Genomic DNA, 21,757 nt, shown 5'->3' with positions numbered 1-21,757 from the left:
AATAAGCTGGTTGAGCGACCCCAGTTCGATTCCAACTCACGCCCACCACCGCAGACGATTATTTGAAACGGACCTGGCCCTCCCCTAGGTCCACTCAGCCTCAAACGCGTAACTGCTGTCGTGTGTGAACATCGTCACTGGGGAGACAAAGGCGGCCGGGCATCGTGGATCCAAGTCCCGGGCGAAGCCGGGTCATGTGTATGTGTGTATGTGTTTATGTGTATGTCTGTGTGTCTGTATGTATGTGTGTATGTATGTGTGTGTATGTGTTTGTGTGTGTGTGTATGTATGTGGGTTTTTTTCTATGTCTTTATGTGTATTTCTGCGTGTCTGTATGTATGTGTGTATGTACGTGTGTGCATGTGCTTGTGTGTATGTATGTGTGCGTCTATGTATGTGTGTATATGTGTTTCTGTGTATGTATGTGTGTGTATGTATGTGTGTTATGTGTCTGTGTGTCTGCATGTATGTGTGTGTGTATTGTGTATGTGTTTGTATGTGTTTGTGTGTTTACGCTCGCATTACACAAATGTGTTGCAGGTCTAAGGCGTTCCTTGCGCAGCATTGCCGCTTTATTATTTCAGTCGTTTACTGCCGTACGCACCCTGAAAGTCGTGTGTGTCTGCAGCAAGCGCGTGTATGTGTACCTATGGACGCGCGCGCGTGTGTTGTGTAGGGGGAACGATAGTGTAGTGCTTAGCGTGCTGCCTGTGTCTGTGTGTGTGTGTCTGTGTGTGTGCGTGTGTGGTGTGTGGGGAGCGGTAGTGTAGTGGTTAGCGTGCTGTCTGTGTGTGTGTGTCTGTCTGTGTGTGTCTGCGTGTGTCTGTGTGTGTGTCTGTGCGTGTGTGGTGTGTGAGGAGCGGTGGGTGTAGTGCTTAACGCTACGCTGCGCTACCAACCCGGCGAACCCAGTTCCATTCCCGCTCACGGCCACCACCGGTGACGATTATTTGAACCTCCCCTAGGTCGACTCTGCCTCAAACGAGTAACTGCTGTAGCGTATTAACATCGCCACTGGGGAGACAAAGGCGGCCGGCCGTGGTGGATACAAGTCCCGGGCGAAGCCGGGTAGTACAGCTAGTAAACAAGTAAAGAGCCAGACCCAATGAGCCAAACGCTCCTTTGTCCACATCACGGTGTACATTTTTATATTCCGAGTGTGGCGCATCATGAAGGAGGTCTCAACGGACTCGTTTTGGACTCCAAAGGCTCGTGTTTTAAATAGGGGTCATGTCAAACCACAAACAAGGCCAGTGTTCCATGGACAATGTTATATTTCAACGCTCTTGCAAAGTTATGGTTATGAGCATCCGTGTTATGGACTTTTTTTTAACACAGATTAATATCTGCCAGTGTTTCCATGAAATGTGTAAGCAGTTTAAAAGGTTCTCATAATTAAGTGCAAGGCATGACATTAGGTGTGGAAGCTCGGGGATTTTTCAAAAAAAAAGGCTATTTTGTTATGTAAATAACTGATGTAAGTAGAACATTTAAAATGACTACATACACACACATGCATAAGTCGTAAATGTTTTTCTTTCTGTCCCATTTAATGTTCCTTCTATATTGAGTAAAACCCAAAGCAGACATATAGCTTAAACAGAAATACAATGTGTACATAGACATTTGTGTAAATAAATGAGAGAGAAAAAATCCACGTACGTATTGAGGATAATTATCTTGCATAGGGGGCACGGCTTGGGAAACACAACACTGCAATCTTTAAGAGAAAAATAATTATTTAAATTATATTAATATCTCCCAGTGGTTTGAGCATTTGTTGTGTGACCAAATTTGGCTCATTTGATACGAGCCCCAACGTTCCAAGTTTTTTCCTCGTGCAACACATCAGCCAAAACGGCTTAGAGTGGAGTGAAACTGAATTTGGCAAGATTTTGAGCATATGTGCCGATAAGCACATTGCACTGTACCATGGTATGCCTGCATTTTTTTGGGACTTTAGGAAATACTGATGCAATAATGAAAATAAAAACCGATAGAACAATGCATTTTACAATTCCTCTGACGGAGCCTAAATAAATGGTAAGTAATTTTACGGAAAAAATGTCACATTGGAATAGACTTTTCGGAGACATTTTAATATGATACAGGATTTGAAAATAAAACAGATAGGCAGCCTGTCTAATTTTGTTACAGGAATATAACAAGTCAGCTGAATTATCCTATGTTCCTAACATGCCATGCAGGGAAACAAACACGAGAGACAAAGCTCCACTGTACATCATTTACAGACTGTTAAGGACACTGCTGTTAGGCCAGCACTGCATACAAGGCGAGTTGGGTGCATCCAGCACCTCGCCCGAATCCCTTTAGTCTCCCGAGTGCTGAAGTTTTTACAGCGAACCAGATTAACATTCAAGCCTGAGCTGACCTTGGGGAATACCAGGATCAGTTGAGACATCACCCGACACTGATCAATCAATAAGTCATTATTTCTATAGCACTATTTCGTGAAAAGGATGCCATTCAAAGCGCTGTACAGATAAAAAAAAATTGGTCGGATGAATGGGACGCCTAATTAAACCACAACCAACAACAACCGCCATTCGCCACTAAGTGACGTCACCACGGCGCTTGTGCCAGGCTAAGTGCACTTTAAGGCCACGTGAAGTGTCGAACGCCCACTGGCAGGAGGTCACGGGACAGACCCAGCAGGTGCCATGGATTGACGGACTCAGATGACTGGCCGATGCACCACCTGTGCCCCCTACTGCGCCAACCACAACCACCACAACAACAACATTAGTGCCGTGTCAGGTATACACCGGATTATACGACGCTGCGGGAAGTAAGAAGCAACCCAAGCCAGTGCATGCTGTCAATAACATTATTCCAAATCGTATCAGATTATAAGACGCAACCCTCAACTCTCAAGTTGAAATATTGTACAGGGGAGAAAGCGCGTCTTATTTAATCGGATAATACGCCACCGTAGTTATTATTATTATTTGTGTTTATTTTTGTTGTTGTTTAGTTTGTTGTACTTCCCCTACACCTCCGATTAGCACGGTCGGCTACATATGGTACGAAATAAGTTCAACATAAATACATTTGTAGAGTGCAGTGCAATAAGCACTATGCCACTGAAGGGAAACACACACACAACTTTCGGCAGATACGTATGTACCGTGTATGTTTAATGTACATTGCACAAACGTCAATGGAATGTATAGGCTTCTGGCGAAAGTATTTTGGATGACTCTTGCAAATTTACCACCAGACCCAGAGCTCCCTGGAAATCAGCAGGGGAAAAGTACCTTATTCTTATCACTCTATACCCAAAGGGGGTTTTCAGTGATTTCCAAAAGACCAAAGGATACTTCTGGAACATAAAACTGCATATAACAACAACTTCTGGGTAATGTTAGGTCCCAATTTTTATCGCCTTAGTACGAGGCTGACGACAAATTACGTGTAAACACACGTTTCAGCACTCTGTCTGACAATTGCCAAATTGCCAAGGGTAGTGTCAATGTCAAATAAATCAGGGATTTTATTTATAACCTAGTAAAGAAACATTTAAGCGATGCCAGACGTTGCTTATGGCAACATACATCCACAGTTTCCTCTGAGCCGTGGAGAAATAGTTTCTCACAAATATGGTAAAACGTATTGAAGGCAGGATGGAAAATGCAACGCTTATCGTGATGACTTTACTGTTCACACGTATATTTGTAGAATGCAAGTGCTTTCGTTTATTAGATTTGCCGAAGGATCTGGAAATCATCTTGAATATTCTTAGTATGGCTACAATGTCAGTTGAGTCAAAGCATATGATAATTTATTATGTTAAAATTAAAGCTATTCGAGATTATTTTCTCTCTCTCTCTTAATACAGTGTTGATAGAAACTATAACATTGCGTGTCTTGTTTGTAACATTCGTGATTTTTGGCCAAAGAAAATAAATCCCAAATCCGTTTGGTCAGAGTTACGATTTTCTCTATTCCAGTAAAAATCGAAATGGAGAATTAATTTTTTTGCCTTTCGGTAAAGTCACGTAGAAAATAAAATCAAATAATAAACGTCGTATTCTATTATTATTTGATTTTATTTTCTACGTGACTTTACCGAAACAACCAAAGAGTAATTCCTGCAGTCACGAAAGCTTCGAATCTAGTTTGGAGAATTTCTCTTTTCCACGACCGCATTTATCTAAAGAGACCATTAACTTGATAAGTAATTTTTCAAAAACCGTAGCAAAACACCTTCAAGACAACTTATTTGGGTGGTGATGCTGCTGCATAGGCACTGGTGCCTAGGCACAAGTAACAAAACATCTCAACACATTCATCAATAACACTCTGGTTTTATGAGGGAGAAAATGTATATGTATAATAGGCAATGTTTCAAACAACGTTGCCCATTATATATATCACGCAAATATTTTTTATATCAATATCTATGTTATCTGAAGAAGGACCATTGCCTGAAACGTTGCCTATGATAAATATTTCTTTTCAGGCACCTCTACTACAAACTGTTTTTGGCCGAGAACATTTTTGTAAACGAGAAACCAGAACCACTAGTAAATAACTCCCTGTTCGCATCCAGCACCTTCTGTACATAATGAGAAACCCATCACAACGGGAAAATGTCAAAAACCAGAACTGTACTATGCCATGTACAGATTTTATTAAACCTAAAGCTTCATTTTGAATATTGGTCACGAAAGCCTAAGTGGTAAACTCAGCCTATACCGCTTTGATTAATGTCATGCGTGTCACTACACACTGATGGACCTCCCAGAAACATTAGTTTAAATTTTTTTTAACTGACCATTTAAAGGACAGAAATAAATGAAGTTTCTATTTTTTCAGTCAACCCCACGAACCTCAGACTTAGCGTTCTGCGTCTCAGTTCATTTCTGCTGCAGTCTGGCCAAGAAAAACCCCGAAATTATTTTAAGAGATTCAAGTTCATTCTGTATGAAAAGCTTGCCAAGCCAAACTCGCGCCGTATGAATTTCTCCTCAACCTAGTTTATCCCCTTTATTATTTTACCCTCGGTCAAAGGTAAAGGTGCAGCCCGGCAATTGCTCTCTCACGCCACAGCTGATGGTAGGGCCACCACAAGTGCACGTTCGTGATGGACTTCTCCCCCTAGCACTCACGCAGCCCCTCTTCCCCTGCTCCCCCCCCCCCCTCTCTCCAGAGGTCGCAAACGGGTTTTGATTCCTTACCCGTACCCGTACCCGGCCGCACCAGGGTTGCAAACGGCTACCCGTACCCGGCCGGGTATAGGTAGCCGTATCCTACCCGTACCCTACCCGAAATGAGTGACAAACGGTTACTCACCAGTGACTAACGGCCTACCCGTACCCGTACCCGGCCGCACCAGGGTCGCAAACGGCTACCCGTACCCGTACCCGGCCGGGTACGAGTTGCCGGGTATCGGGTAGGGTACGGGTATCGGGTACCCGATTGCGACCTCTGCCTCTCTCTCTCCCCCCCTTGCCCCTCCCCCCTTTGTTACCTACATAACCACGTGCCACGGCAGCTCTCTCGCCTACTTCAGCAATTTTCTCGCTGTGGTTGTCCCACCTGATGAAGATTGCTTGCGTTGCTATCGAAACGTCGTGATTTGTTTATTTCATTTTATTTCATACCTACGTGACTTTACCGAAAGAACCAAAGAGTATGGATTCCTGCAGTCACGAAAGCTTCAAATCAAGATTGTTGAGACTCACTTAAGAGGAAGCTCTCGAGATCTCCTCTATCCCAGTGGTTCTCAGAGTGCGGATCCCTGGCACCACCATCATTGGTGGTCCACGATGGCTCCTCCAGGTGGTCCGCTGTGGTTGTGATGGGAATGCAGGTTGATCCGGACAGTAATAACAACGTTAATAATACTGGTAGGAACCACCTGGTTACACCAGCCCACAGGGGATTATTGTGTCCGTCCGTCCATCGTGCATTCAAAAATGGGAGGGGTGGGGCTGGGTGGAGGGGAGGGTGGGGAGGGGCTGGGTGGGGAGGGAGGGGCTGGGTGGGGAGGGGAGGGTGGGGAGGGGCTGGGTGGGGAGGGTGGGGCTGTGTGGGGGGTGGGAGGGGTGGGGCTGGGTGGGGAGGGGCTGGTCACCCCGTGGTGCCCTTATAAAACTCAACGTTTAACCTAATCACGCCGGCTTGTGCCCGCCCTCACAGTCAGCCATATTTGGGGAATACACCACGCCGCCGTTGACCCTGGCCATTGACCGAGCAACCAAACGTTCCTACCAGCTCCCTCCGCAGGAATGTGTTACCTTTTGTTTCAGACACTAATTAACATTTTACTCATGATATTTTATTTTTAAAATGAAGTTAGGTAAACTATCCTGATTAAACTACCCTAAGCCTAAGATCTAAATGCGCCCCCTAAAAAATAACCTTACAGCTTCGTAAAAAAAATGTATGTCGTGGTATTGAGAGATAAGCGAATGCGTTGTCACCAGGGGTGGGTGGTGGGTGGGGGAGCTGGGTAGTCCTTGGAAAATGTTTGCATCGGCTGAGCGGTCCGCAGGCCAAAAGAGTTTGAGAAACACCTCTCTAGAAGGTACTCCCACGATGGGCAGGTGTCTTCAGGGATGTGGAAGTGCCTACACTCTCCCCCACCTCGCGCAATCGACTCACTGTGTTATCTTCAGTGTTCGGAGTAATTTGTTTAATTGGGTTATTGAGGGACTGAAGCACACATTTAACGACGGTGTGTTAACAGACAACGTAACCATGCCCACAATGAAAGCTTGTACTTCCCAGGTCACAGCGGTTTGGGGAGGCCTTCATTCAGCAGCGGATTGACCATGGCTCATGATGAATTTTCCACCCTAGCAAAAGTCATAAGTGCCTGGGCGACTCAAACACATGTGGTGTTTGAATAGTCTTATTCTTCATTGATTTAATGTGTTGACAAAGTGGTAAAAAAGGGGTCATGTTTGCGGGTAAAGGCCGTGTCCTTTGATTCGTGTACTTACTAATGTAACATCTCGTGCCATCCAGAATGTTTCTTTCTTCTCAAGGACTGAAATCAGACAAAGAGATTTTTTTTTGGCCAAGGTGACCAGGGAGTGGAGCTTTACAAATGAGAGGGTATTGTGTTTGTTGTGCAAGCACGTGGGACTTGGCATCACGTCGTGAAATTCCGAGCCAGCCCAATGAAAGACATATTCTTAAATTGTAAGTTGTCTGTTCATGCGGTACAGCCCCCTCTCTTTGTTTTGTTTCAGTCTCGTGGCCTCCAGTATCACCTAAGTGTCGAACTCGTATAAATCACTGTTTTAAAACGGATGTGGGATTTTTACAGGTATCAGTTAATTTGACGAGTGAAATGCTTTGCGGTGGTTTTAATATATTTACAAGGTTTTTCACTGCACATCGCCACTTTCTCACGCTCACAAAACCTCTCGGTGAATTTGACATCTGCAGGCTTGCCTATTGACAAACACAAAGTTTGTGGAACAGTAAAACGTATAGTTAGAATGCACGGCCAAATTAGTATGAACACAGAGTCAAGTAAATTACATTTCGAGCAAATACAGCAGCATCGGTATAGGCAATTGTGTGGTTACAAAATTATAAACACACCATGCAATGGACACATTTAAAAAAGTACTCTTTTCACACACACACGTCTCTTTAAAATATCCTCACTCAAATTCATTGATTTCGTTTAATTATGATATACTTGATGTACACATCATATCATGCGTGTGAAAATCGTTCATTTTTAAGTCATACATGTTATAAGTAATTGTTCCACGTGGCTACCAGAAGCACTACAACGCAATGCAACTTAAAAATAAAAATAAAGATTTCAGAATTGAATCGCTAACCCAACACGTGACAAATCAGCGAATCACATGGGGAAATAAACAACAGGTCTATTGCGCAACATATTAGAGCTACCGGTGCAACATCTATAAAACTTCACTCAGAACGCAAAATATGACTGCTCCCAGACTGATAATGTTCGACGCGAATGTTCGACAAATTATTTGGTGATGTTGCGTTGGCACAACGAATAAAAATGAAATATATATAATCTGCAACAGGAAATGGCCTTTCTTAATAGCACATCAGGCCATATTACTTAAACATTATTCGTTATCATTAACTTGGTCGTTTAATTTACAGGGTATTTGTTATCTATGCTATATCACTCATATTAATTATCAGCATCAATTGCTGGTTTGTTCAAACGAATGAATGGGCCAAGCGGGGGCAATTTAACCCACCCCCCACCTCCCTGTGGGAATTTAAAAAGCTAACACACTAGACAGCCAAATTAAACTCGTGATGCTAAAAACACAATTCAGGTGACGGGCAGTCCAAATCAGCATCGGCACAGGAACACTAAACAGACCTCCCCAAAGGTTAATAAATAAAGGCAACTCTGAATAAACAGCCAAGTTAAATTTACTGGCCATTGGAATGCTGAAGAATTGAGTTCACACAATGGATCCTTTCATTGTGGAGGGTGCACAGCTGCCTGTACGGCCTGTGTATACCTTCTCAGAAGCCGTTCGGTGGCCATCACCAATCTTGTCGACAAGATAACCTCCTCCTCATTCTCCCGCACCCTTCAATGTTTTCCTAGACAGCTGTGGCCTTTTGTGCTGCGGCAGTGACCTGGTTAATAGCAACCGCCAGCGATGATGGAGCGGTTAATGGTATGGTGCTACCAGTTGGGTAGATACATGAGCTTATTATATGTAGGGTACACATATATATTCATTGATTCAATTATACTGCCATGCTAATATTCTTAGGTTTTTTTCGGTAAAGTCACGTAGGTAAAAAATTAAATTAATAAAAGTAAAATAAAAATAAAATTAAAATCACGACGTTTCGGAGGCAACACAAGCTTCCGTCTTATTTTACTTTAATTAATTTAAATTTTTACCTACGTGACTTTACCGAAAAAAACCTAAGAATATGAATACTTGCAGTCACGAAAGCTTTAAATCTAGAATGCCATGCTAATGATAACAAATGAATGTAAAGTGTTGTAACCTGAGCACATTATAGGTAGTTTAACTCATTTCATTCTCAGCAGTGGATGGACCAACGCAGCAGTTGTTCATACAGTCTTCCCTGATACTGGTGATCGAGTTTGACTCCCGGGCAAATGCTGTGTGCGAGCACCTATGAAGGGTGGCACGGCACACGAGGGAGTGGGTGGCCAGCACCTACGCCCGGCCGTTTCTGTCTCTCTCGTGGCGATGTTTACACACCGCACCAGGTTCAGTCGACCTAGGGAAGGCCCAGGAACCAGGTTCAAATAATCGTCACTGGTGTTGGCCATGAGCAGGAATCGATCTCGCATCACTGGGTTTGAAGCGCAGCTCGCTAACCGCTACACGCATGACAACATATGCACGCTTATGACATGCATAGGTTTTTAGTAGCAACCCATTTTGGTTACCTGCCTCCTACAAATGAAACCTCATTGCATTGTTTCACCTGCGATATTTTTTATACCACTTTGCAACGTTTTAAATGTTCCTACTTTGCTCTCAAAAAAGAGCTATTTGCCCAAAGCATTCGCTTACCATCATCAGCCATGATCATCCACTGCTTGATGAAGACCTCCGCAAGCTATCATCATCTCTCACAACATCCCGCACCTGCAAACGGGCTGATTTCATTGGTCCATCTCCACGGTGGATGTGCATTCGGGTGCGTTCTATTTCTTAAGGAAATATGCACTGCGCAGTATATTACTGGTAGGAACCTCCCGGTTACACCAGCCCACAGGGGATTATTGTGTCCGTCGTGCAGGAAGGGGCTGGGTGGGGAGGGAGGGGCTAGGTGGGGAGGGGAGGGTGGGGAAGGGCTGGGTGGGGAGGATGGGGAGGGGCTAGTTGGGGAGGGTGGGGCTGGGTGGGGGGTGGGAGGGGTGGGGCTGGGTGGGGAGGGGCTGGTCACCCCGTGGTGCCCTTATAAAACTCAACGTTTAACCTACTCACGCCGGCTTGTGCCCGCCCTCACAGTCGGGCATATTTGCGGAATACACCACGCCGCCGTTGACCCTGGCCATTGACCGAGCAACCCAACGTTCCTACCAGCTCCCTCCAGCAGGAATGTGTTTTTTTTTGTTTCATTTAAAAGGCAGTGTTCTTGGTGATGGACGATGGAAGAGTGTTGCTATCCTGAGCACATTCAAGGTGCACCTTCTTACACGTATAATACTCAGTTAAGCAGGCACATATATGCCTCTATATGTGTGGTATCACTGATCTTAAATAATTGGGGTTTGTTAGGCCATGTCCCAACGAAGCTTATGCAAACATACTTTAAAAGGAAGTGGCTCATGACCAGATCATTCTTGACCCATCTTGACCTTTTGAGGTCCTTCAGCAACAACAACAAAATCCAGTAGAAGCTCATAAAAACACATCCTGTGTCACTCGACACACTATATTACAAGTCAATATAGCAGCGAAATTGAATCACGTATCAAAACACTTGACATCCATACAAAGAGGTTTGTTACGATCGCAATTCCAGACATTGTGAAGATTATCGGATTATTATTCAATATCTGCGGTATTTTAGATATTTTAGCAGGTAACATTTAGTGTTTACTGAAATTGCATTTAATTTAGTTTGCAATTGTGCACAGCACGGAGTGATGGCATTACTCGTTTTTGCAGACGAATCTGCCACTTTATATGGTACAACATGTACCATACGCCAATTACTAAAACTTTGTGTAAATGATGACAAACCTATCTCATGGAAAGGCTCTTATAAGCTATAATATCAAAGGCAAAGTTGTGATTGTGTGTGTCTGTTCAAAATGTTTAGCGTACTTCCCGACATGTAACAAACTTGAAATTTGCCATGTGGGTACTTTCCAGACTGTACACCATGCAAAAATGATAAAAAATACACTTTTGTGTTTTTTTTTGGGGGGGGGGGGGAGCTCAATAATGCACACATTTTTTTGCACGGCAAGTGAGCTGTGACGTCACTTTTGTCACGTGACCCGCGCATGTGGAAGCGTGACGCATTGTAGTGTATCGGGTAGCGCTATGCCGCGCTCTGAACCCGGCGACCCGAGTTCGATTCCCGCTCACGGCCACCACCGGTGACGATTATTTTAACCGGTCCTGGGCCTCCCCTAGGTCTACTCAACCTCAAACGAGTAACTGGTGTGGTGTGTGAACATCGCCACTGGGGAGACAAAGGCGGCCGGGCGTGGTGAATCCAAGTCCCGGGCGAAGCCGGGTAGGAAAGCTAGTAAGCTATAAACAGACATCCCCCTCTTGATTTGTCACATTTCGGGATAGCGATTCAATTCTAAAATCTTTCTTTTTGTACGTCGCGGCGCAAAGTGGTGCCTCTCGTGGCTGCAGGGGTCACGCCAACTAATTACATGCAGCATGTACGACTCAAAGTTGAATGATTCTCACAAATCTGGCTGTTGCCTGATGAAGCTAGTTGTAATTATTGGCAAAACGTCGTACTCAGATTGTAAATGTTGTGGCTTTCCTCTCCAACACACCAGTGTGCTGCACTAGTAACGAATTGGCATATTCTGTGTATGTGGCAAACCTTACTAATTAGCTGTGTTGGGTGGTGATGGTTTTGACAACACATTTATATATTTACGCGATCTAACCCAGAAAACATGTATTATGAATTAATATCGATTTGTCTTTTTTAATTTTAACCAAAGGATGTGTTCTACACAGACTTCATCGATATACAAATTAAAAGTACCATACAGACCATGTCCTTTGCACGGTGTGTTCATAATTGTGTAACCATAGAATTGCCAATATGATACTCTGTCTTCATACCAATTTGCTGTTCATCCTAACTATACATTTTGCTTTTCCGAAAATGTGTTTTTTTATATGTTAGGCAGCTTACGGATTATTATAATTCATCTTACTCGGAATACTGTTCCTCATTCTCCTCTGTCTCCATGCAACAGGACACATCTCAATGGCCACTCACCTGAGTGAACGATTGAATGGGTGCTTGTGCTAGGGGCCCAATTGACATATGGGTGTATGACTCCTTTTAGTTGTACATTTGTTTTTGTGGAGTGAATTTCTTCACAAGTCCTTTATTGCCAATTATAAGTCATGTCATCAAGTCGATGTGATTGGGCAGTTTCGCCTTGCACGCTTCAACGTCGCCGCAAAACCTTAGAATAACGTGCGTATGGGATCTCAGAAGAATGTTCAGCGGTATTTTTTTTTTTTGGGACTCAAAAGGCTTGCCAGTGTTTAAGGGCAATGGTGCCAGACACAGGGCTGCGACGCGGGTTCAAGTGGCTCGTGTTAACACAGCGGTACGAGAGGGCTCGTTCTACAGCCAAACAACAACCTTGAATTTAGCTTTGCCGTCACTGGCTCTATGGCTCCTCCGAGCCTGACCTCCGCATTCCTCAGCAGCGGCCTCGTGAGCTGCAATGTATACAACGCGAAGTCCGTGCCGCGCGTTACAATTTCCGTCACCGCCCCAAGAAAAAACAATGGAAAAAATCTTCACGCAAATATGTGCTTAAATGGGCGAAATACTCGCCCAACTTAAACAGCTAACCAATACGCATTTTTTTCGATTTAAAGCTTTCGTGACTGCAGGGATTCATCTTATTGGTTCTTTCGGTAAAGTCACATAGAAGGGAAGTAATAAAATAATAAAAATAAAACATCATAAAATAATTATCACGACGTTTCAGGCCACAACGCAAGCAGCAGTCATCAGGTGTTTTATTTTTATTATTTTATTACTTCCCTTCTACGTGACGTTACCGAAAGAACCAAGAAAAATAATACACAATTATTTTACTATTATGATTATTAATGATGTAAGTGTGATTGGGTCACCATATTATGGACCTGGTGATCTGCATTTGATTCCGAATCACATCAGCTAACATCAGTGGCGAGTCATAACTGAGCTCGTCCTGGGCTCTCCTTCACCAACCTGCTTTATGAACGGCTGTACATTTCATCGTCGGCCACAGTCATTCCACCGCTGGATGAAGGCCCCCCCCCAAACCTCTGCCATCTCTCGTGATTTGCGTTGTCATCGCGATCCATGGGTAGATCGCCCATAGGTTGTCCACTGCACATTTTGTCACTTGTTTCCACTTTCCTGTCTTGTGCGAATATGCCCAAGTAGTGCAACATCTTTCTGGCACCAATCTCGTATGATGCCATCGTCAAGCCATTCTCTGTCAGGTCTTTCTCTCTTTTGCTGTTGTCCGTACTACGTATGTGCCCAAATAGTGCCACTTTCTTTCTCACCACTGCCTGCATAAAGTCCTTCTTTTGCGTGCAACCTTTTCATTACTTCCATTTTAGCGATTTAAAGAATACGAATTGTACACGTCTTAAATACAGGTAGTGCGAACGTTATTGTGAGGGTCCGAGGTCAAAAAATATCTGAGCTGGCAGACAAAACATGGCTCCCAAAATGTAAACGCAAGTGAAATACAAGGCAGATTTTGACTTCTTCTTGGTTCTTTCGGTAAAGTCACGTATAATGGAAATAATGAAATAATAAAAATAAAACATAATAAAATCATTCTCACAACGTTTCGGCCACAACGCAAGCAGCCGTCCTCAGGTGAAGAACAGGTCTGTCGAGAAGACAGAGTCTGAATGACAGACCTGTTCTTCACCTGAGGACGGCTGCTTGCGTTGTGGCCGAAACGTCGTGAAAATTATTTTATTATGTTGTATTTTTATTATTTCATTATTTCCATTTTACGTGACTTTACCGAAAGAACCAAGAACATGAATCCCTGCAGTCACGAAAGCTTTAAATCGAGATTTTGACTTATTCATGATCATCGTCAGCGTCATCATGGATCTGGCGGTGATGTTGCACCACAACAGTTGTAGTCTGGTGGGCAGAATAATTTTCAACAAGGGATTTTGGTTTAAAGCTTTCGTGACTGCAGGGATTCATCTTCTTGGTTCTTTCGGTAAAGTCACGTAAAAGGGAAATAATAAAATAATAAAAATAAAACATAGTAAAATAATTCTCACGACGTTTCGGCCACAACGCAAGCAGCCGTCCTCAGGTGAAGACCAGGTCTGTCATGTCTCCCCGACCTGCCCGGTGTTTCAGCTTGGAACGCTTGGGCTTACTTGTTTATCAGTGAGTGAAAGCAATATTTGTTATTACTCTATTAGGTGTGTGTGTGTGTGTGTGGTGAGAGCAAGCCATTTCAGGGCTGCATCTTTGCCTTTCCTCCATTTTAAAACGTATTGTGAAAATTACAGGTGTTATTACCTAATGAGCGGTGAAAATGTATCGAAACGCTGCATGCATTTTTGTTTATATCCTAACAGACTGCCATTGTACAATGGCTCCAACTGAAAAGCATTTAATCATTTTTAAAACACAGCTGTAGTTTGCAGATTCCTTGCGGAGGCCATGCTATAATTACATGATTGCTTCCCATTAAACAGAAAACCCAGTAGGGACTACTGCACATGTTCAATCCCCGGCCCTTTGGGGCCATCACGAACACACTTTACACGGCAGCCAATGTTGTGTGTCCATACGTACTTGCATTGACTTTAAATACTCGTGTCAGTTTTGCGTTCGTTTATTTTTCTATCTACATTGGGGGGGAGTGATGCCACGGTGGTTGGTGTACCGCACCTCTGGCTTGGAAATTTGAGATCAATTTCCAAATACAGCCAAGATTAACCATGGCTAACCATATCTGGCTTGTACCATATATATGTGTGCGTGTGTGTATACAATTGAACAAATTCCAAACTCTTCAAACTCTGTAGATGTGAATGCTGTTGTATTAATAGTGAGAAGCCTGTTGAGATTCAACAGCATATGCCTATTTGTGGCATGATTTTGAAAGAGAGCTTACCTCATGCACCAGATCATAAAAAGCAGTGCCAATTATCCGAATTATCAGTACATTGTTTGGTTTATTTCAACCTCATTCTCATAGTATCTACCATCCGTCCAATGCCACCTTCTTCTGGCCTCTTGTAGCGGTGGGCTGTATTAAATGAAGTCGCGGCTGCTGTGGTCTCGCCCACAGGCCATGGGTTCCCCACCTCTGCTACAGATGTTAACTGTCTCACCAGGTATACAGGAGGTGGTGGGTTCGATCCCAATCCTGACGCCTGTATATTTGGAGTTCGCATGCTCTCCCCGTTGTCGCATGGATTTTTCTCGCGGTTTTCCGGTTTTTTTCCTTCCACTCTTTATAATCAACATGCGTTTCGATTATTTGGCTGCTATAAATTTCCACATGAATAAGCCACTTCATTGGGCTATCATTTGTGGTCAGGTCGCTTCTAAAAAAGAGCTATATAGCTCAGTGGGCCTGGAAAAATATAATAGAATGTCACACTTGTTAAAGGAATGGCTGGTTAAATTTCGATTTAAAGCTTTCGTGACTGCAGGGATTCATCTTCTTGGTTCTTTCGGTAAAGTCACGTAGAATGGAAATAATAAAATAATAAAAATAAAACATCATAAAATAATATAATAAAAATTTCTAAAATAAAATAATTTATTTAATTATGTTGTATTTTTTTTTTCCATTTTACGTGACTTTACCGAAAGAACCAAGAAGATGAATGGCTGGTTGTCCCCAACTTGCTTCCACGAGTTAACTTGGCATGTGCTGGACACGTGGGGACTCCCATGCTTTCACAGGTAAAGGATGAATAATCTTATTCTTGGTTATTTCGGTAAAGTCACGTGGAATGGAAATAATAAAATAATAAAAATAAAACGTTATAAAATAATTCTCACGACGTTTCGGCCACAACGCAAGTATCCGTCCTTCAGGTGGAGAACAGGCCTGTCTGAGGACGGCTGCTTGCGTTGTGGCCGAAACGTCGTGAGAATTATTTTATCATGTTTTATTTTTATTATTTTATTATTTCCATTCTACGTGACTTTACCGAAAGAACCAAGAAGATGAATCCCTGCAGTCACGAAAGCTTTAAATCGAAAGATGAATAATCTGTTACCTTTAGAACACACAAAGTCAAAGTGAAGCTTAACCTTCGAGTATGGGACAAGGGGCAATACAGAGGAGGATTACAGGTTTACACTTGAGCCCAATGGAAAAGTAATCTGAAATGTAAACTAAGGATTGTAATCAGTTTACAGATCTTGCAGCAGCATCATAGATTGCCTGATTGATTGCTTAATCTGCAGTATACATCGGAAGTGGATTATGATTTGAAATTTCACTTCCCAAAAGTGTCAACATACAAGTGAAGAGTTAAGTGGTGTACAGTAAAATTCTGGGGAACCCACTATTACTCGCAACAATCGTTGAGCAGGTATACTTTACAATTCACATGTGGAAATTATTGAAAAATTTGTAACTTTAAGCAAATTCTGTAATGAAACAAGGAGGCCATACCACGAGCAGATGTGTGGCCTAAGAAGGATGATTTATAAAACTATTTCTGATTTCAAGCATTGCGTACGGCTCAGTGAACGCATATTATTTCGCGGTGTTGTGGTTTTGGCTGCGTGTGTTCTGCAATGATATGGCCGATTGACAATAATTACACCAAAGGTCAATCTTTCTTCAGAGCAGCTGAAAATTATTCCAATTGGGCAATTGGGGATTAACAACCTAATTTCTTATTATTCATTATAATTGTTGGGTTTGCCAAGCGGACGACTGCACAGCGTGCTGCCACTTATACAAGAACACTCACATTTGTATCGAGGCAGTGCACACAGGTGAATGTGGAAAACTAATTAACATTGCACACAGTCATAATAGTGGATCATTATTTATTGCAGTTTATACTCAACGTTGAGTTCCTGCAGACGGCAATGCACATCGTACTTTCATAACATTTTTCATTAACAAAAACCACAACTGCATAAACAGCACACAAGGTAGAGTGTGCAGTGGGCATGGAGCCGTGCAGAGATCAATCGGTTAAAATGTATTTAAATGCTCAGGATGCATGCATCATATTATTCTTTCGAGAGTCATTTTTTTGTTATATATCTCTTGTATTAATTAATATTTGCCACTGCTGGTGGAACGGCCGACATTCCAGGGAGTTCTTCGAGATGACCTGAAGTTTTGGAGGAAGTGGTAGTACCCACACTGCACCCCACCACAGTTGACCTGCTGCTCGACTGTGACGCACCCATTCATACCGCCGGGTGGACAAAGGCAGGGGCATTGAAGAAAGGTGCGTCATTGTTTCATCTGCCGCGCCAGTGCGCTAACCATTACCCCGTGCGAAATACGTGCCTGGAAACACGACTCCAAGATATGAGTGTTTCTCAGCTACATGTTGAAATGTAGACACAAAACCTTCTACCCAGTAGCAGTTTGGTTCGTTGAGTTACTTTTGTTGCTGTTTGGACATTAGTGTTGAGCGGTCGGTGGACATTAGGCCTGCGGACAAATCTCTCTTCGGGCAACATTGCCATGAAAAAGAAAGGTCCATGGAAGCCTTTTTCAAACAAGCAAAAAAATACCCAAATAAGGTATGCGATTGGAACGTAAATCTGCAGTTAAATAACACTGGAGAAATAAATCAAGAGCTTAAACGATTCCTAATGTCAACAGCATTTGAGGGAAGAAAATGATCAAATGCAAACTGACCCACGACCCCCATTTGACCTCACCGTAGAGGGCACATGACCTTATATGTCCCCGAGCCCTAGCAAGATCGGCCCGTGTCAGCGAGCCACATCTGTTAGCACGTCAACAACAGACAAGACGAGTGGTAGGGCCTCTTCTTTCAAAAGCCGCCCCTTCCATCGGAGTCTCAGCCCGCCTGCCCTAGTTGTTTTTTTTTCCCCTCAAAGAGCCTCGTGCCATGTCTACGAATCTCGAATAAATCTTCTGGTTGAAAAATAAACGGCATGCCATGTCACGAACGGTGGTCAATCGTTCAGGCAACAGACAGGCTCAGTCGCTCTTAGCTTCAGGAGGTCAGGCGCATTGCGGGTGCTTTGGTCATAGGCTCAACAGAATATAATGGGGAACCTTAAATGTATATTTCAGTTTTAAATGAAAAATACCTATAAAAAGTAGGTAGATTATTTATATAGTTTTCTTTATTTAATCCACTGCTGGGCGAGTGCCACCTCACACCATGTTGGTCACAGACGTTTTTTGACCATACTTCACCACACTGGTGAGTGCGGGTTTGGTGACGAGGGTCGGTGCCCAGGACTGGCTCAGAGATCCCTCGCCATTACATGTTAGCCATGGCTGGGGATTAAACTCACTTTACCAGGTTTATAGCGCAGTGCACTATCCACTGCGCCATCCCTCCCTCTCAATTTAACGATGTTGAAATGTTCATTGGCTGCCTTGCCGAGACATTTTAATAAGAGGTCGAAATATGGAAGCTGCGAAAGTCTGCCTTTTATTTGTTAAGACCTTTCATTCAATAGACACGTCGCTCTGAATTGTTTCAATTATCACATTAATGTTCTGAAACGGCAACCGAACGTTCTGTATCATCACGAGAACTACTTCTCTCTTTTCCCCCTTCTTCAAATATTTTTTCTTACAGTAGCAAATACATCAGATGCCTTACATCGCACAAATGTCACTGGCGGCGTGCCCGAGTACACAGACAGAACTGTTTGTGTACTTTTTCACGTAGTCTTCTCGAACGCGCTTCAGGTGGGCTGTGACAAGGGGCATCGCTAAGTCCGCGCCTCGTGGCTATTGTCACAAATCCTCATCGCTTAATGCTGCAGCTAAGCTGGCCAAGCTGCGGTGCATTCCTCTACCCCCCCCCATCGCTCCACTTCAATCCCCACCTAAAAGGTTTGTAGCTTTCTGAAGATCACACACGCACGCATAAGAGCAGTAGGCAAGCTCTTCAGCAGTCATGCGTACGACTTGTACAAATCCTGAAACGTTCCTTTAATGCTTCTCACCCGGGTGTCGCTTTTGTTAAACGATGCATCGCTTACTCAGCCTGCCCTGTTTTTTATTTATTGATGCAGAGGAATTCACAGTGGATTCGTCCAGCGTGTGTTCCGGGTTGGACCGTGCGTTGTTCGGCACGGTGTGCAAAGTTTCGCTCCACATTTTGGCAGCTTCATCAACGACTGAACACGGTAGTTTGAAACGTCGAACATCATGCTGAACAACGCACAAAAAACACATCGGAGAGATGTACGGTACAACTGCGAAAACCTGAGCAGGTCGTATTTTATCGCTCGTTCTCTCGTGGAATAACTGTTGAATGTTGTTGCTTTTATTTCAATAAATATTATTATTTAATCTTTTACAACATATATAATGAAGTTACATTTTCTAAGGTAACGCATTGCAGATATTCTATAGTATTTACTCATCGCAAACCAAATCTTACCTTTTATAACACTGGCAAACATTTACACGTGATTATCTGTTGCTGAGATCACCTGTATTCTCAAGAGCGTATTCCCACAATGCACAGGGGAGACTTGATAAAGCCACTCGTTTTTCACGAACGGCCGCGTGACTCACAACGTTTGGAATGACGTGAACAAAAACGAAGAGGAGGACAACCGGTGATCCATACAGCATCTACTGCCTCTTGGGATTGGTTGATAAAAAAAAAAATAAGAGCCGGGTCGGTATAGGTCCCGAGTGGTAAAGTAAAATGTGGGTATGCCTACCTCTTCCAATGTTGGCATCTGGTCAAGGTGAAAGAATAGACCAAATACCCTCTGCAGTTGTCTCGAGTATCAGAATCTGTATTTATCCTGGAGAAATCTGATGAGCTATGAAGCTCTTTTTCATAGATGTCCAGTAGTGCTTGGCACAAATGAACCACAATACATTGCTGATTTCGTTCAAGGAGCATAAACCATCATGCGAACTCCGGTCATTCTTGCAGTGGCTTTTGGCGAACCATGGAACAAAGACCGTCACCGCATCACGCGCTTTCAGATGCGCTTCTGTGGCCATCTGGAATGCTCTTCCTTCCATAATTATTAAGCCACTAGAGCTATGCACTTCATATGTCGATTTAAAACTCATTTATTTAGACCTGATTTTTTTGTGTTTAGTTTGTTGCCTTTCCCCCGCACCTCCGATTAGCACGGTTGGCTACCTAGGGTGCAAAAGAAGTTCAACATACAGACATAGGAGCCGGTCAGAAAGTTACAGTAGATGGTCCCTTCTGCCAGCAGTGGCTTGAGGAAGCCATTTCAGGGCCACACCTTGACCTACTGGGGTTAGAGGTCGACCAATCGGGTACGTCGACCAATCGGGTACGTGTGCTGACCTGCGAATGTTGAGAGTGAGGTCATCCCCGCACGCCTTGATCTTGTTCTGCGCCTCCAGGTGGGTCAGGTCATCTGCGTCGGAGCCCTCGATGCTCAAGATGACATCGCCCTGCAACCATTCCAGCCAGAGCCGCCTTACTGCCAGCTGTGATCTGCACAGTAGAGAGAAGGGGGGGTGACAGACAAAGCTAAGACACCTCCAATTAGCACGGTTGGCTATGTACGGCGCGCAAAAAAGTGCGATAGAGGAAGGTGGAGAAGAGACGAAAATGAGAGCGATATTGAGAGGTGCAGATAGCTAACTATTTACTAACCATTGTTGATTTTACCAGGTAAGGCCCACTGAGCTATCCATACAGCTCTCTTTCAGAAGGCCACAAATGATAGCTCAACGAAGTGGCTTATCGCGTGGAAATTTATAGCAACCAAATAATCTCTGATACACTAAGTGGGACAGAGAGATAGGGAAACAGACATTTTGAGACACGCGCAGACAGAGTGAGACATATGTAGGTGTTGATCAATAATGGGAAGCAAAGATAGTGGCTGAAAGAGGGAAAAACAGCCACATGAATTCATCACCGATCATTTAAAGGGTTCAGGTAACTGCAAATCATTGCGAACTGCCAGTCAATCTGTTTGCAATGTATTATTCAAAATGGCAGTTTAAATAAGAGACTGCAACGTGCCACATTAAAGACTTGCCGAACGACGAGCTGTAAAGGTTTGTGTGTGACCTGAATGGCCACCTGTAAAGTGACGCTTCGATATGCAAAACATCTCTTTACTTTTAAGCACATAGTCAAACATCAAACAGTGATAAAAAAAACTATCTCCAGAGAAAGCATTCTGGTTTCCACTGGAAATGGATGAGCATTGAGCTCATTTCACTAACTGGCAATGCAAACGCATCCACGTTAAGCGAGAGAACTAATGCTGTAATAATGTCTTTATATTACGCGATGCCGATATTAATGGCGAGCAATATCTAAATCAGTCCTGGTGACCCAAACCCACCCTGTCACCCCCACCTTCACCAGACGCTGTGACCAGCTCGGTGAAGTATAGTCAAACGAGCCCCTTCACTGACATGGTGCGGTGGAGGCCTTCATGCAGCAGCAGTTTAGCAAGGGGCTGCAATTTCTATTTACAGCTTTCGTGACTGCAGGGATTCATCTTCTTGGTTCTTTCGGTAAAGTCACGTAGAATGGAAAAAATAAAAGAAAAAACATAATAAAATAATAATAAAAAAATTTTAAATAAAACATAATTAAATAATATTATTATGTTTTCTTTTTATTATTTTATTATTTCCATTCTACGTGACTTTACCGAAAGAACCAAGAAGATGAAAGGGCTGCAAATTAATATTACCCTTCGACTGCGATGGAGCAAATTATCTGAAGAAAATAAAGATACAACAAAGATGTTCCATGCCAACAGAAAAAGACTGAGGAATGACAGTACTCTAACAACAACAAAACAATTTATTTAATAAACATTAAAACATAAGAATGTATGGAAT

At 43.2% G+C, this 21,757-nt stretch overlaps 1 pseudogene; it reads right to left on the bottom strand.

Annotated features, from left to right (window-relative positions):
• Positions 1-21,757, bottom strand: part of LOC133354565 (PDZ and LIM domain protein 3-like) — a 127,271-nt pseudogene that overhangs the window by 70,544 nt on the left and 34,970 nt on the right.

The sequence above is a fragment of the Lethenteron reissneri genome, chromosome 47 (genome assembly GCF_015708825.2).
Source record: "Lethenteron reissneri isolate LAM-NWPU_2019-01 chromosome 47, ASM1570882v1, whole genome shotgun sequence".
Classification (NCBI taxonomy): domain Eukaryota; kingdom Metazoa; phylum Chordata; class Hyperoartia; order Petromyzontiformes; family Petromyzontidae; genus Lethenteron; species Lethenteron reissneri.
Note: the sequence above shows the minus strand (reverse complement) of the source record. Positions and strands in the feature narration are given on the sequence as shown.